Consider the following 14,258-nt stretch of genomic DNA (forward strand, 5'->3'; position numbering starts at 1 on the left):
TAGTTCTGAAACCACATTTCCATGTTGAGTAGATTTTGATTGAAGAGCATTAAGGCCATCTATTACTTAAAACACTCTTGAATACCTGTGCAATTTGGACAACTCTGTTATAAGACATTTCCACGTAGACATGTAATTTTCTACTATGTCATAGCCCATCATACAATGAGTTTGCCTTTTAAATGAAAATGCCTCCCTTCTCTAGCATACATTTTCCTGCATATAAGGTTTATAACCATGTAGACAGCTTTGGTTTTTTCTTCCTCCTTCTTCCTTATCTTCTGTGTTTTGAATGGATATTCTTGTGAATTACAATCTTGGATTTACCTCGTTTCTCCTTATTTCACAGCTCTAACCCCTTAGCACCTGAACAAAGACATCATCTTTACTGTACACCTTTCATTTTTTATACTATTACAAGCACCCTCTCCTTTAAATATAATGTTGATAATGTCACTTTTGCATGTAGACACTCAACTGCTTATCAAACTAAAGTAAAATTATAGGCAGAAAGCCTATATATGCCTTTACTTGAGCCATATTAGATTTCCTGCTTGCCTTTCCAACGTGGCTCAAGTAAAGGGATATATAGGCAGAATTGGGAGACTTTCACGCAACCTAAAATGCCTGACACTGCTTTTTTAAAAAAGTATTTTATTTTATTTATTTATTTCGTAATATTATGTGGGTATAGATGTTTGGGTTATGTATTGCTTTTGTACAGATTGAGTCAAAGTTATAAATGTGCCTTTCACCCAGACAGTGTGCACTATATATATTAGGGGTGAATTTACTCCTCCCTTTCCTTACCTCCCACACACTTAATTTCATTGTTCTACCAGCATGTGTGCACATAAAAAGACAAAAACATATATTATGTGTATGGATCAGTAGAATCAATATTGTTAAAATGCCTACACTACCCAAAGGGATATATAGATTGAACGCAATGCCCATTAAAATACCAACATCATCTTTTGCAGACCTGGCACTGCTTTTAACATTCTCCACCTTTTGGTCCTTTTCTTTCACCTCTCTATGGGTCAGAAACTTCCATGGCATTTCAGAGCTATGCACAGTGAGGAGTAGAATGATATCATGTGCATGGTAAGTTGATCCAAATGAGACTTCCGACTGAAGTGAAGGAAGCTGTTACTTGTGTGGACGAAAAGCCATGATGTTATCTACTATCCAAGAGACCTTGAGTATAATTTACTCAATCTCTCTGTGCCTTATTTGTAAAATGGGATAATCATAAAAGTAATTACCTCATAAGGTTGTTGTAAGAATTAAATAGATTCGGGGTGGCGCCTGTGGCTCAGTCGGTAGGGCACCAGCCCCACATACCGAGGGTGGCGGGTTCAAACCTGGCCCCGGCTGAACTGCAAACCAAAAAATAGCTGGGCGTTGTGGCGGGCGCCTGTAGTCCCAGCTGCTCGGGAGGCTGAGGCAAGAGAATCGCTTCAGCCCAGGAGTTGGAGGTTGCTGTGAGCTGTGTGATGCCATGGCACTCTATCGAGGGCGATAAAGTGAGACTCTGTCTCTACAAAAAAAAAAAAAAAGAATTAAATAGATTCAATATAAGTGAAACATTAAGATCGATGCTTGGCTCATAGAAAATATTCAGTAATATGTATCCATTTGGGTTGTCATCACCTTCATCATTATCATCTCCATTTCACACATATGGAAAACAAGGTACAAGTATCTATTCATGTAAAACACCTAAGTGTTTCTCTCCCAATCCATTGTTAGGCTCTTTGACATGTTCATTTGGTATATAAATGTGCAGACCTGGCACTGCTTTTAACACTCTCCACCTCCACTCTCCACTCTCTGCATCCATCTACAGATGCTTAGTGCCGTGCCCTGAACTAAATGACTGTTTAAATCAGACTCAACCTTCTTTGAAGACACAGATCAGGACTGTATCTCTTAGTCCATTATTCTTTGTTATATGAGTTATAAATTGCAAATGAAAGTAAATATGGAATCACAAGTGGTTCATTTATCTAACAGTTTCAGTATCCACTGATACCTCTGATACCTGTGGAAGACTATAATTCATGATTATAAATTCTTTGTAAGTGGTTGGATATGCTCCATATGCTGTCAAGTATGGGAAACATACTTGTTAGAATGTTAGAGATGCATTTAATACTGATGAAGAAGGTTTGTACAATTTCATAACGTATTTTAAAAAGGAAAACTTCAGAAAAATGTCTATTCCCATTGAAGGAATAAGTGAGTAAACAGCTGAAAATGAGAAACTCCCACAAAGCAGGTTAATAAACAGTCTGTCGCAAAGAAGAAAGGTTCACCTAAACAGAAAACCACTCAGAAACCTTAAACTCATCTTACAGAGAAACAAGGCCATGGTTTCAACCACAAAATAAAAAATGCAAATCAGGTTCTTCAAAGACTTTCTTGTATCTTCTGTTTCTAGAAGAGTTAAGAGCAATGAATCCTCTGTTGACTGAATCTGTTTCCTATGTATATTACATCTTCAAGAACCAGCTGAGTTTGATAGGAATCTTTCTTACATGACAAAGGCATTTAATTTTATTCTTGTTTTACCCAAAGACAAAGTCAGTTAGTATGTGAAACAAAAAAGACCTAAAATGAGTTTTTAAAATTAACAGACACTTACTGGTTGTCAAGAGTAATAAAAAATTAACATAATTGGTGTTTCTAATAGAAGAAATTTATCAGAAATCTTGATGTCTTTTTCTCAATTATAATATTGACAAACTTCTTAACCTCTTATTACCTTTTCTTATCTAGGGGAGACTTAGTTTCTTCATGCATAAAAAGGAAATAATATTTGTCCTCTCATTCTAAAAGGACTGGTGTGGAAATAAATTGGAAATGGATGGAGAACTGGGAGACAAGATGGCTGACTAAAGCCAGCTTTCAAAAGAGGCTCCTGTCCAGAAGGAGAGTTAAAGGACAGAAATTTAGCAAGTAACCTGGTGGATTACAGCTGCACCAAGAGAGACAGTTGAAGAACGCACATCAACCCTGCTGAGGTCAGCTACGACCCCAAGGATACAAACAAATGTTACAAACTCAATCACCAAGCTGACGGGAGTCCCCTCCCCTATGAGAATGGCTTGGAGTGCTCCACAAACAAACAAGCAGAGTTCAAAGGTCCTCCCACTATACTCCACAGGAGAGACCCTCTAAAAACTGTACTTACCTACCCTCTCCCCTACTAGGGTGCCATGGCGTTCTCCTGCCAGGCATAAAACTGTATATATTCTCTACCTGCAACTCTGAGCTCCCAGCACTCCCCTCTACTCTCACTCTGAGGTCTGGAGGCCTGTCCCACAGGAGTCCACATTCTTGGGTGATTTCTCGAGGGGTGTGGACAGGACCAAAACTGCAGCTGGTCAGTGCTGACTCAGCCACATGGGAGTGAGGAGAGGACGGTCAGCTGAGAGGGAACCACACCAGAGCAGAGGTGCCTCGAGGCACAGAGCAGCAGCCATCTTTTGACTACAATAGGGCTCACTCCTGGATATTTTGGAGTCACACCCCCTGTCTCCCTGGGCAACCAGAGGAGGCCGGGCATCTACTCAGGTGGCAACCACCATGGAACAGATCTGGGAAGGAAATGCAGGCCCCATGAGTAAAGGGTTTGCCTGAGGCAGTACCAGCCTGGGTGGAGCACAGGGACTAGAAATGCATGCACAGAGCCGGGAAGTTCCCAGGGCGGGGCTGACCCAGAGGACTGCTTTACTGAGCCATCCGGCCCTCAGGGGATCATCAGCCTATAGACAAATGAAGACAGGAGGCTAGAACTGATAGGTAACCAAATACAAACCTGCAGGAACAAGGACAGGGCCTGAGGTGCAGGCTCTGGGAACTCAAAACAGCTTCTCTTCTGTGGGGGAATTTAGCAGGCACAGAAACAAATTCCCACAAAGTTGTTCTTTTCTGTTCTGTCAGTAACATCAATCAGGGTCGGGGCTGGAACTGAGTGAACACCCCCCAACCTCCATCAAGCGCTCAAGGTTGTCAGGCCTCACCTCCCCCTGCTAGATAGAAGCAGAGTGCAGCAACCTGGCTAGCAAAAATAGATTTCCTTGTGATTCAGGCAGGTGCAAAAACCTGGAGTATCTGTTCACTACAGGCAACTGGTTCACAGCCCTGGGGGCTATCAGTGACTGGATGTGACAGAGGTGCAAGGTGGGGAAGAAGGCATCAACCTTCCCAGACTGATCTATTTCATGGGTGGGTCCTCCTGACTCCATGGAGCACTGGAGCAAGCCATATCTGAGTAGTTACCAGACCCCTGTGATCCAGTTGCCAGAGACCTTTTAAACTCTCCCACCTGAGACAGATGCTGACTGAGACAATCGATTTAGACCTTTTGAACTGAGCCAATCGCCCGAGGACTATTCAGGTGGTGCCCTGGGTGTGTGGTTGTCGGAAGGTTTCATTTTCCTCTTCTGATTGTTGCCTGTGGGGAATGGGGTGACTTAATCACTAGTATTTCTCCACAGCTGAGACTTCAACCGAGAGTAACTGTTTCACCAGGGTTGAACAGAGACCAGCTGAAAACAAGACAGAAAGACTTAGCCCCACCACACAAAACAGGTCCCCAGTTTCTCAGGCCACAGCACTGTACGGATCCTCGACAAAGCTCCAGGGGAAAAATCAAATGGTGTAAAACAATCATGGGGCGGAATGAGCGGGAAAACTCTGGTAACATGAATAACCAGAATAGATCAACACTCCCCCCTCCCCCAAGGAAAGATATGGCAGATGTAACTAAAGATCCCATTTATAAACAGCTGGCCGAGATGTCAGAAATAGAATTCAGAATTTGAATGGAGGAAAATTTGGAATTAGAAATTCAAGGAGCAATTCAAAACTCAGAATTAGAAATTGGAGGAGAAATTCAAAAGTTCTCTCAAGAATTTAACGAATTTAAAGACAAAACCACCAAAGATTTTGATGCACTGAAGCAAGAATTTGAAGCCCTCAATGATCTGAAAAATACAGTAGAATCCCTCAGTAACAGAGTGGAGCAAGAAGAAGAAAGGATATCTGAATTGAAGACGAAGCCTTTGAATGCTCCCAAACTCTCAAAGAGGAAGAGAAATGGAGAGCAAAAACGGATCATTCTCTCAGAGAGCTCTGGGATAATTCAAAGAAGGCTAATATACGCCTCATTGGAATCCTAAAAGTGATGAAGTGGCCTCACAAGGCACAGAGGCCCCTCTTCATGAAATTATGAAAGAGAATTTTCCAAACATGCCAAGAGATTCTGAAATTCAGAATCAGCAGACAGTTTCAGAACCCCAGCATGACTCAATCCCAGTAAGACATCCTCCAGGCATATCATAATTAACTTCACTAAAGTTAATATGAATGAGAAAATTCTGAAAGCAACCAGACGTAAGAAATCCATTACCTACAAAAGGAAGAATATTAGAATGACTGCAGATCTCTCTGCTGAAGCATTTCAAGCCAGAAGAGTGTGGTCATCGACTTTTAATCTCCTAAAGCAAGATAACTTTCAACCCTGGATCCTGTATCCAGCTAAACTGAATTTCATTTATGATGGAGAAATTAAATACTTTAATGACATTCATATGTTGAAGACATTTTCCATAACCAAACTACGTGTTCAGGATATTCTCAGACCTATCTTCCATAATGAGCAGCCCAATCCTCTACCACAAAAGTAAACTCACTCAGAAACTTGATAAAACTCCAACTTCCACAGTGGCAAAAGGATTAAACATGTCCACTGGACTTTCGAAAAACTCGATACCCAAAATTTTACCAGACTTATCAATATTCTCCATTAATGTGAACAGCTTAAACTGTCCTCTAAAGAGGCACAGGTTGGCTGACTGGATACAAAAACTTAGGCCAGATATTTGCTGCATACAGGAGTCACATCTTACCTTAAAAGACAAATATAGACTCAGGGTGAAAGGATGGTCATCTATATTTCAGGCAAATGGTAATCAGAAAAAAGCAGGTGTTGCAATTTTATTTGCAGATACAGTAGGCTTTAAACCAACAAAAATAAGGAAGGATAAGAATGGTCACTTCATATTTGTTAAGGGTAATACTCAATATGATGAGATTTCAATTATTAATATCTATGCACCCAACCAGAATGCACCTCAATTTATAAGAGAAACTAAAACAGACATGAGCAACTTTATTTCCTTCAGCTAAATAATAGTCGGACATTTCAACACTCCTTTGGCAGTGTTGCATTGATCTTCCAATAAGAAGCTGAGTTCAGAAATTTTAGATTTAAACCTAACCATCCAACATTTGGATTTAGCAGACATCTACAGAACATTTCATCCCAACAAAACTGAACACACATACTTCTCATCAGCCCACAGAACATACTCCAAAACTGATCACATCTTAGGTCGCAAGTCTAACCTCAGTAAATTTAAAGGAATAGAAATTATTCCTTGCATCTTCTCAGACCACCATGGAAGAAAAGTTGAACTCAGTAACAACAGGAATCTGCATACTCATACAAAAACATGGAAGTTAAATAACCTCATGCTGAATGATAGCTGGGTAAGAGAAGGATTAAGAAGGAAATTGCCAAATTTTTTGAACAAAACAACAGTGAAGACACAAATGATCAGAACCTCTGGGATACCGCAAAGGCAGTCCTAAGAGGGAAATTATAGCACTGCAAGCCTTCCTCAAGAGAACAGAAAGAGAGGAAGTTAACAACTTAATGAGACATCTCAAGCAACTGGAAAAGGAAGAACATTCCAACCGCAAACCCAGTAGAGGAAAGAACTAACCAAAATTAGAGCGAATTAAATGAAATTGAAAACAAAAGAATTATACAACAGATCAATAAATCAAAAAGTTGGTTTTTTGAAAAGGTGAATGAAATAGATAAACCTTTGACTAACCTAAGCAGGATAAAAAGAGTAAAATCTCTAATCTCATCAATCAGAAACAACAAAGATGAAATAACAACAGACTCCTCAGAAATTAAAAAAAAATCCTTCATAAGTATTATAAGAAAATTTATTCTCAGAAATATGAAAATCTGAAGGAAATTGACCAGTACTTGGAAGCATGTCACCTTCGAAAACTTAGCCAGAATCGAGTGGAAATGTTGAACAGGCCCACATAAAGTTCTGAAATAGCATCAACCATACAAAATCTCCCTAAAAAGAAAAGCCCGGGACCAGATGGTTTCACATCACAATTCTACCAAACCTTTAAAGAGGAATTAGCACCTGTACTACTCAACCTGTTCCAAAATGTAGAAAAAGAAGGAAGACTACCCAACATGTTCTATGAAGCAAACATCACCCTGATCCCCAAAACAGGAAAAGACCCAACAAGTAAAGAAAATTATAGACCAATATCACTAATGAATATAGATGCTAAAATATTCAACAAGATCCTAACAAATAGAATCCAGCAACATATCAAACAAATTATACATCATGACCAAGTCAGTTTTATCCCAGGGACTCAAGGCTGGTTCAATATCCGTAAATCTATAAGTATAATTCAGCACAAAAACAAATTAAAAAACAAAGACAATATGATTCTCTCAATCGATGCAGAAAAAGCTTTTGACAATATACAGCATCCCTACATGATCAGAATACTTAAGAAAATTGGTATAGAAGGGACATTTCTTAAACTGATAGAGGCCATCTACAGCAAACCCACAGCCAGTATCATATTGAATGGAGCTAAATTGAAATCATTTCCACTCAGATCAGGAATCAGACAAGTTCCTGTCTCCATTGCTCTTTAACATTGTAATGGAAGTTTTAGCCACCACAATTAGGGAAGAAAAGTGATCAAGGGTATCCATATAGGGTCAGAAGAGATCAAACTTTCGCTCTTCGCAGATGATATGATTGTATATCTGGAAAACACCAGGGATTCTACTACAAAACTCTTAGAAGTGATCAAGGAATACAGCAGCGTCTCAGGTTACAAAATCAACATTCGTAAATCGGTAGCCTTTATATATACCAAAAATAGTCAAGCTGAAAAAACAGTTAAGGACTCTATCCCATTCACAGTAGTGCCAAAGAAGATGAAATATTTGGGAGCTTATCTAACAAAGGATGTGAAAGATCTCTATAAAGAGAACTAGGAAACTCTAAGAAAAAAATAGCTGAAAATGTTAACAAATGGAAAAACATACCATGCTCATGGCTAGGAAGAATCAACATTGTTAAAATGTCCATACTACCCAAAGCAATATACAATTTTAATGCAATCCCTATTAAAGCTCCACTGTCATACTTTAAATATCTTGAAAAAATAATACTTCGTTGTATATGGAATCAGAAAAAAACTCGAATAGCCAAGACATTACCCAGAAATAAAAACAAAGCAGGAGGATTCACGCTGCCAGACCTCAGACTATACTATAAATCAATAGTGATCAAAACAGCATGGTACTGGCACAAAAACAGAAAAGTAGATGTCTAGAAAAGAATAGAGAACCAAGAGATGAATCTAGCTACTTACCGTTATTTGATCTTTGACAAGCCAATTAAAAACATTCAGTGGGGAAAAGATTCCCTATTTAACAAATGGTGCTGGGTGAACTGGCTGGCAACCTGCAGAAGACTGAAACTGGACCCACACCTTTCATCATTAACTAAGATGGACTCTCAGTGGATTAAAGATTTAAACTTAAGACATGAAACTATAAAAATACTAGAAGAGAGTACAGGGAAAACTCTTGAAGAAATCGGTCTGGGCGAGTATTTTATGAGGACCCCCCAGGGCAATTGAAGCAGCTTCAAAAATACACTACTGGGACCTGATCAAACTAAAAAGCTTCTGCACAGCCAAGAACATAGTAAGTAAAGCATGTAGACAGCCCTCAGAATGGGAGAAGATATTTGCAGGTTATGTCTCCAACAAAGGTTTAATAACCAGAATCCACAGAGAACTCAAACGTATAAGCAAGAAAAGAACAAGTGATCTCATTGCAGTCTGGGCAAGGGACTTGAAGAGAAACTTCTCTGAAGAAGACAGGTGCACAGCCTACAGACATATGAAAAAATGCTCATCATTTTTAATCATCAGAGAAATGCAAATCAAAACTACTTTGAGATATCATCTAACTCCAGTAAGATTAGCCCATATCACAAAATCCAAGACCAGAGATGTTAGTGTGGATGTGGAGAAAAGGGAACACTTCTACACTGCTGTGGAAATGCAAATTAATACATTCCTTTTGAAAAGATGTTTGGAGAACACTTAGAGATCTAAAAATAAATCTGCCATTCTATTCTATAATTCCTCTACTAGGCATATACCCAGAAGACCAGAAATCACATCATAACAAAGATATTTGTACCAGAATGTTTATTGCAGCCCAATTCACAATTGCTAAGTCATGGAAAAAGCCCAAGTGCCCATCGATCCACGAATGGATTAATAAATTGTGGTATATATACACCATGGAATATTATGTAGCCTTAAAGAAAGATGGAGACTTTATCTCTTTCATGTTTACATGGATGGAGCTGGAACATATTCTTCTTAGTAAAGTACCTCAAGAATGGAAGAAAAGGTATCCAATGTACTCAGCCCCACTATGAAACTAATTTATGGCTTTCACATGAAAGCTATAACCCAGTTATAGCCTAAGAATAGGGGGAAGGGGTAAAAGGAGGGGAGGGAGGGGAGAGGTGGGCGGAGGGAGGGTGATTGGTGGAATTACATCTGCGGTGTATCTTACAAGGGTATATGTGAAACTTAGTAAATGTAGAATGTAAATGTCTTACACAATAACTAAGAAAATACCGGGAAGGCTATGTTAGCCAGTGTGATGAAAATGTGTCAAATGGTCTATAAAGCTAGTGTATGGTGCCCCATGATCGCATTAATGTACACAGCTATGATTTAATAATAAAAAAAAGGAAATGGATGGAAAAGAATTCTATAAACTTTAAAGCAATATACAAATGAGGTGAGTTTTTTTTAGGTTTTTGAAAAGAGGAGTTAAAAATTATAGACAATAATATTTTCAGGATAATGTACCTTTCCTTGCCATGAAACAATGTCAAGATTGTCAAGACTATCAAGTTGGTTAAATTCTAACCTCTAGACCGGTATTTTTCAAACTTTTTAAATCTCACAGCATACTTGAAACTATAAACTTCCAGGACACACTTATGTTGATCAAAAAAAAAAAAAAGAGTAAAAACAAAGAATATACTTACAGAGCTTTGAACTTCTTTCAAGAATAATTTGATTAACAATCTTTAAAATTTTTCATGGCACACCTAACATCCTCTCACAGCACACCGGTGTGCCATGGCACACCTGCTCTAGACAAATGGAATTTTTCCATTACTTTCATCTGTCTATAAAAAGAACCAGTCAAAAAGATAGTCAAACTGACAGTCAAACAAATTAAATTCATCTCATTTAGAGTAGAGAATTATTCATTGTATTAATACATTTCTCTCTTTCCCAGCAAAAATGACTCTAACTGTAAGAGATTGATAATATTATTATTCCCATTTAATAGAGGAAGAAGCTTAGTGTTTTACTTATTTTGTTTTATAAAAAAATATTTTTGAAATGTCAGTGGCATATAACAGCATGCATTTATTTTTAATATTAAGAGTTTTGCTAGTTGTCTGGCTAGCCAAGCCTTCGAATGCATTCTATTTCTGTTCCATGTGATTTATGTTTTTCCTTGGCCTAAGAATAACCTGGAACTATTCCATTCATTTTAGATAGCAGAAGTCTAAAAGAGCTAGGAGAAACATCTAAAAGAAACTGACATACTGTCATTTCTGTGAACATTTCATTGGCTTCAGTAAGCCACGCGGCCACACTCAACCTGCTTGTTGTGCTATGAGCTCTCTGATCAAAGCCAATCTTTTCTTCTCCACTTTATTTTTCCTTTTCCAGCTGCTCCCTAGCAATAGGAGATGCTAATGGAAAACTGGAGTAGGGAAGAGGGACTTGTTTCTTCTGGTTTTGCTTCTTTTTCTATTGGTAGCACCACAACAATGCTTTTTACTTGAAAATTTCCATTTTTCCTTCCTGAAATCTCAAAACCAGCCACGTTGTACTTCTTTAGAAATACTAATAACAACCAGCCAGTGCCTCCACCTCACAAGTATTTTCTGTACGGATACACCAGCACTGCCTCTCAGATATCCTGGCCCAATTTCAGGGGTCTATTCTCTGAACTCCCCAGGAATCAATAACAGTGGAGCAACAGCCCTTCCTCTGAGGTTGCAGTTGCATTTATGTAGGGTTTATTCTCCACGCTTCTGGGTTCAAATGCTCCAACATCTTCCTTCTGTCCTCCTCATCTGATTACTGACAGCTGCCGCCTACAAGTGCCATCTGTTTTATTTCAGTTTCTCTTTCTGGCTTTTCAAGTCTTCTGTACCTCTTTAACATATTTCTTATACGAATTTCTCCATCTTAAATCAAAATCTATGTTTTTATTTTCTTTGCCAGGCACTGACCTGGAATCAGGGGTTTCTGAGATTTTAAAATATGAGACTCTGAGAGGACAATGGTTGAAACACAGATTATTCTACAGGGCTCCTTTCGGGGAAACAGGTACCCTGTTTCCCCGAAATTAAGATAGTACCTTATTTTAAGGTGTGCTCCCAAAGATGCGCTAGGTCTTATTTTCAGGGGACGTCTTATCTTTCCTGTAAGTAGGCCTTATTTTCGGAGGATGTCTTATTTTCGGGGAAACGGGGTACTTCCTTGTCCACTGGGGAAAGTGAATGCCAAATTACAAACAATTAAGTCATGGCAAAACCACTGGGAACTTGGGCCTAACAGAAATAAAGATGTGGGTCCCTCCAGAAGGTAAAGAACACCAACCAGCTAGGACTCTTATGTAAAGATAAAAGAGACATGAAATGGGTAGTGGAAAAATAAATGCATAAATACCAACTATTGCTCTGTAGTCATATAAATTAGACCTATACAAAGAAGGTAAGCTTCCTTCTTTGTTGATTACATTTGTACATGTGTGTTTATGTGCTTTGATGATAGCTATACGTGTAGATAGATAGAGGGGAGTAAGAGAGATCAAACAACACACACCAAGAAATTTTCTTGGATAAAACTAAACATTCAGACTCCCACTACCACTTGGCACTGATCTCATTAAACTAACAGGACAGGAATCCAGTTTGCCAGCGGGCCGGAACTTACCAGTGTTTTGGTCCCTTCAGGCAGCTATAACAAAATACCATGGAACAGCTAGTAGTGATTAATTAAACAGAGATTTATTTCTCATGGTGCTGGAGGTTGTAAAGCCCAAGATCAAGGCACCAGCAGATCTGCTGTCTGGTCAGAGCCTGTTTCCTCACAGGCAAGTTTTTTACCATCTTCACGTACTGAAAGATATTGGAGCTTCCTCAGACCTGTTTTAGAAAAGAGCATTAATCTCATTTATGAGGGCTCTTCCCTCATAATCACTTCCCAAAGACCCTTGCTCATACCTTAGGAGTTAAGATTTCAACATACGAATTTTGGGGATATGAAAATATTCAGAAGTCAGTCATTCCCATATGGAACCTATCTTCTTATCCTGGCCTATTTCTGCCCCTCAGGGTGATAGCTCTGGTGCAGCCACGACCCCAAGTGAGGAAAAGGGGAGCCAGTCTGACTGTAATGCCTCATGTTTACAATTTCCACTTTTCCTTTCAGCCTGTCATCACTTTTTAAAATCAAAGTGGCAATAATGACCTTTAGAAATGGGCTTGTTGCTACTGAAAGTCTTTGTTTGCTATCATCCTGAAGCCTGTGGCATCAGGCGGACTGACACCAACACTCCAATTTTCACCTGGGTCTCTCCTATCTGAGTCATTTCCCTCCCTCTCCCTCTCTTCTCCCAAACACACACCTCCATACCACTGCTTACACACACATTCTGGAAATGCATTATCTTCAAATAAAGACAAAGGGAAAGAAGTCCGCCAGCCCAGCAGCCCTAAAGCAATCTCAAAAGAAAAAAAAATACAGAGAGAAAGAAAAATGGGTTAGATAAATTATGGGTATCATTTTAAATAAGGAAAATGAGGAAAATGGAGGGGATAAAAGGGAAAAGACTAAAACTCAGAAAAGGTGGAAGCTTGTGGTTTCTTCATCCTCTACCCACCATTACTACCAAATCTGGATTTTTCTTCTATTTTAGAAATCTGAATGTTTAGTAACCTCTTTCAAGCTGTGTCTAGAGCACTTACAGGGAAAATTATTTGAGAGTAATAAAGTTCCCTAACTTCACAAGCGTTCCGCATTCAGGTCTTTGCCCCCTCCCCTCCTCCGTTTGCTTCATCTGGAATCCCCACTCCCTTACCTTTGTATAATTTCACATTCTTATCTGAGGTAGTATTATTTTCCTGACGCTCCAAGGTGGTCCTTAACAACGTTACCCGCTGTTCTTCTAGAGCCCAGGGCGCACCTGGCTCGGTGATGGTACCTGCAGGGGCCTGAACTGACGCTGGGGCCAGCTGGGGGACGGACGGCACAGTTCAGCCAACCGCAGCCTGTTTCCACGGCACTCAGTGCCCTGTCCCGCCTTTCCTCGCTGAAACTCCCTCGACAGGTGAGAGACCCGGGCGGAAGGGAGGTGCAAGGTGCCCCTTAAGGCACCAGGGTGGGCGGGAACCTCTTACCCGGATGAACCTGTTCTTGCCTCTGCAACTGCTGGCAAGTCTAGAAATCGAAAGCAGTAAGGGAAAGGGGTGTGGAGTGCGGGAAGCTGGGAGACCAAGGGAGGGAGAAAGGAGGGCATGAGGAGAGACTGAGGCGCTGCTGCTGCTCCCAGAGCCCGCGCAGCCCGAGTGCCGCTCTGGTCTGAGCGTCCTCCCAGCCTCGGCTCCTGGCGCCGCCGCCTCCCCGCTTCCTACCCCGGCCTCCGGCCCCTCCCCGCGGGTGTCCCGGAGTGGAGAATGCAGCCGTCCTCCCAGCCTCGGCTACCAGCGCCGCCGCCTCCCCTCCTCCCACCTCGGCCTCCGTCCCCGGCCTCCGGCCTCTCCCCGCGGGTGTCCCGGAGTGGAAAATGCAGCCGTCCTCCCAGCCTCGGCTACCAGCGCCGCCGCCTTCCCTCCTCCCACCCCGGCCTCCGGCCTCTCCCCGCGGGTGTCCCGGAGTGGAGAATGCAGTCGTCCTCCCAGCCTCGGCTCCTGGCGCGGCCGCCTCCCCTCCTCCCACCCCGGCCTCCGTCCCCGGCCTCCGGCCCCTCCCCGCAGGTGTCCCGGAGTGGAGAATGCAGT

The 14,258-nt window shown here is 40.9% G+C and overlaps 1 long non-coding RNA gene across 3 annotated transcripts in view; it reads right to left on the minus strand.

The window, feature by feature from the left end:
* Positions 1-14,234, minus strand: part of LOC128590740 (uncharacterized) — a 31,212-nt gene extending 16,978 nt beyond the window's left edge. Inside the window, exons 1-3 of one of the 3 annotated variants that reach the window (XR_008381324.1) lie at positions 13,990-14,234; positions 13,340-13,744; positions 1,269-1,543 (exon numbers count right to left, since the gene is read on the minus strand). This is a non-coding gene — a long non-coding RNA (uncharacterized LOC128590740). The remainder of the gene's footprint in view (positions 1-1,268; positions 1,544-13,339; positions 13,745-13,989) is intronic. The other 2 variants (XR_008381323.1, XR_008381325.1) reach the window with 2 other exon arrangements.
* Positions 14,235-14,258: the final 24 nt, after the last annotated feature.

Source organism: Nycticebus coucang, chromosome 7 (genome assembly GCF_027406575.1).
Source record: "Nycticebus coucang isolate mNycCou1 chromosome 7, mNycCou1.pri, whole genome shotgun sequence".
NCBI classification, from domain to species: domain Eukaryota; kingdom Metazoa; phylum Chordata; class Mammalia; order Primates; family Lorisidae; genus Nycticebus; species Nycticebus coucang.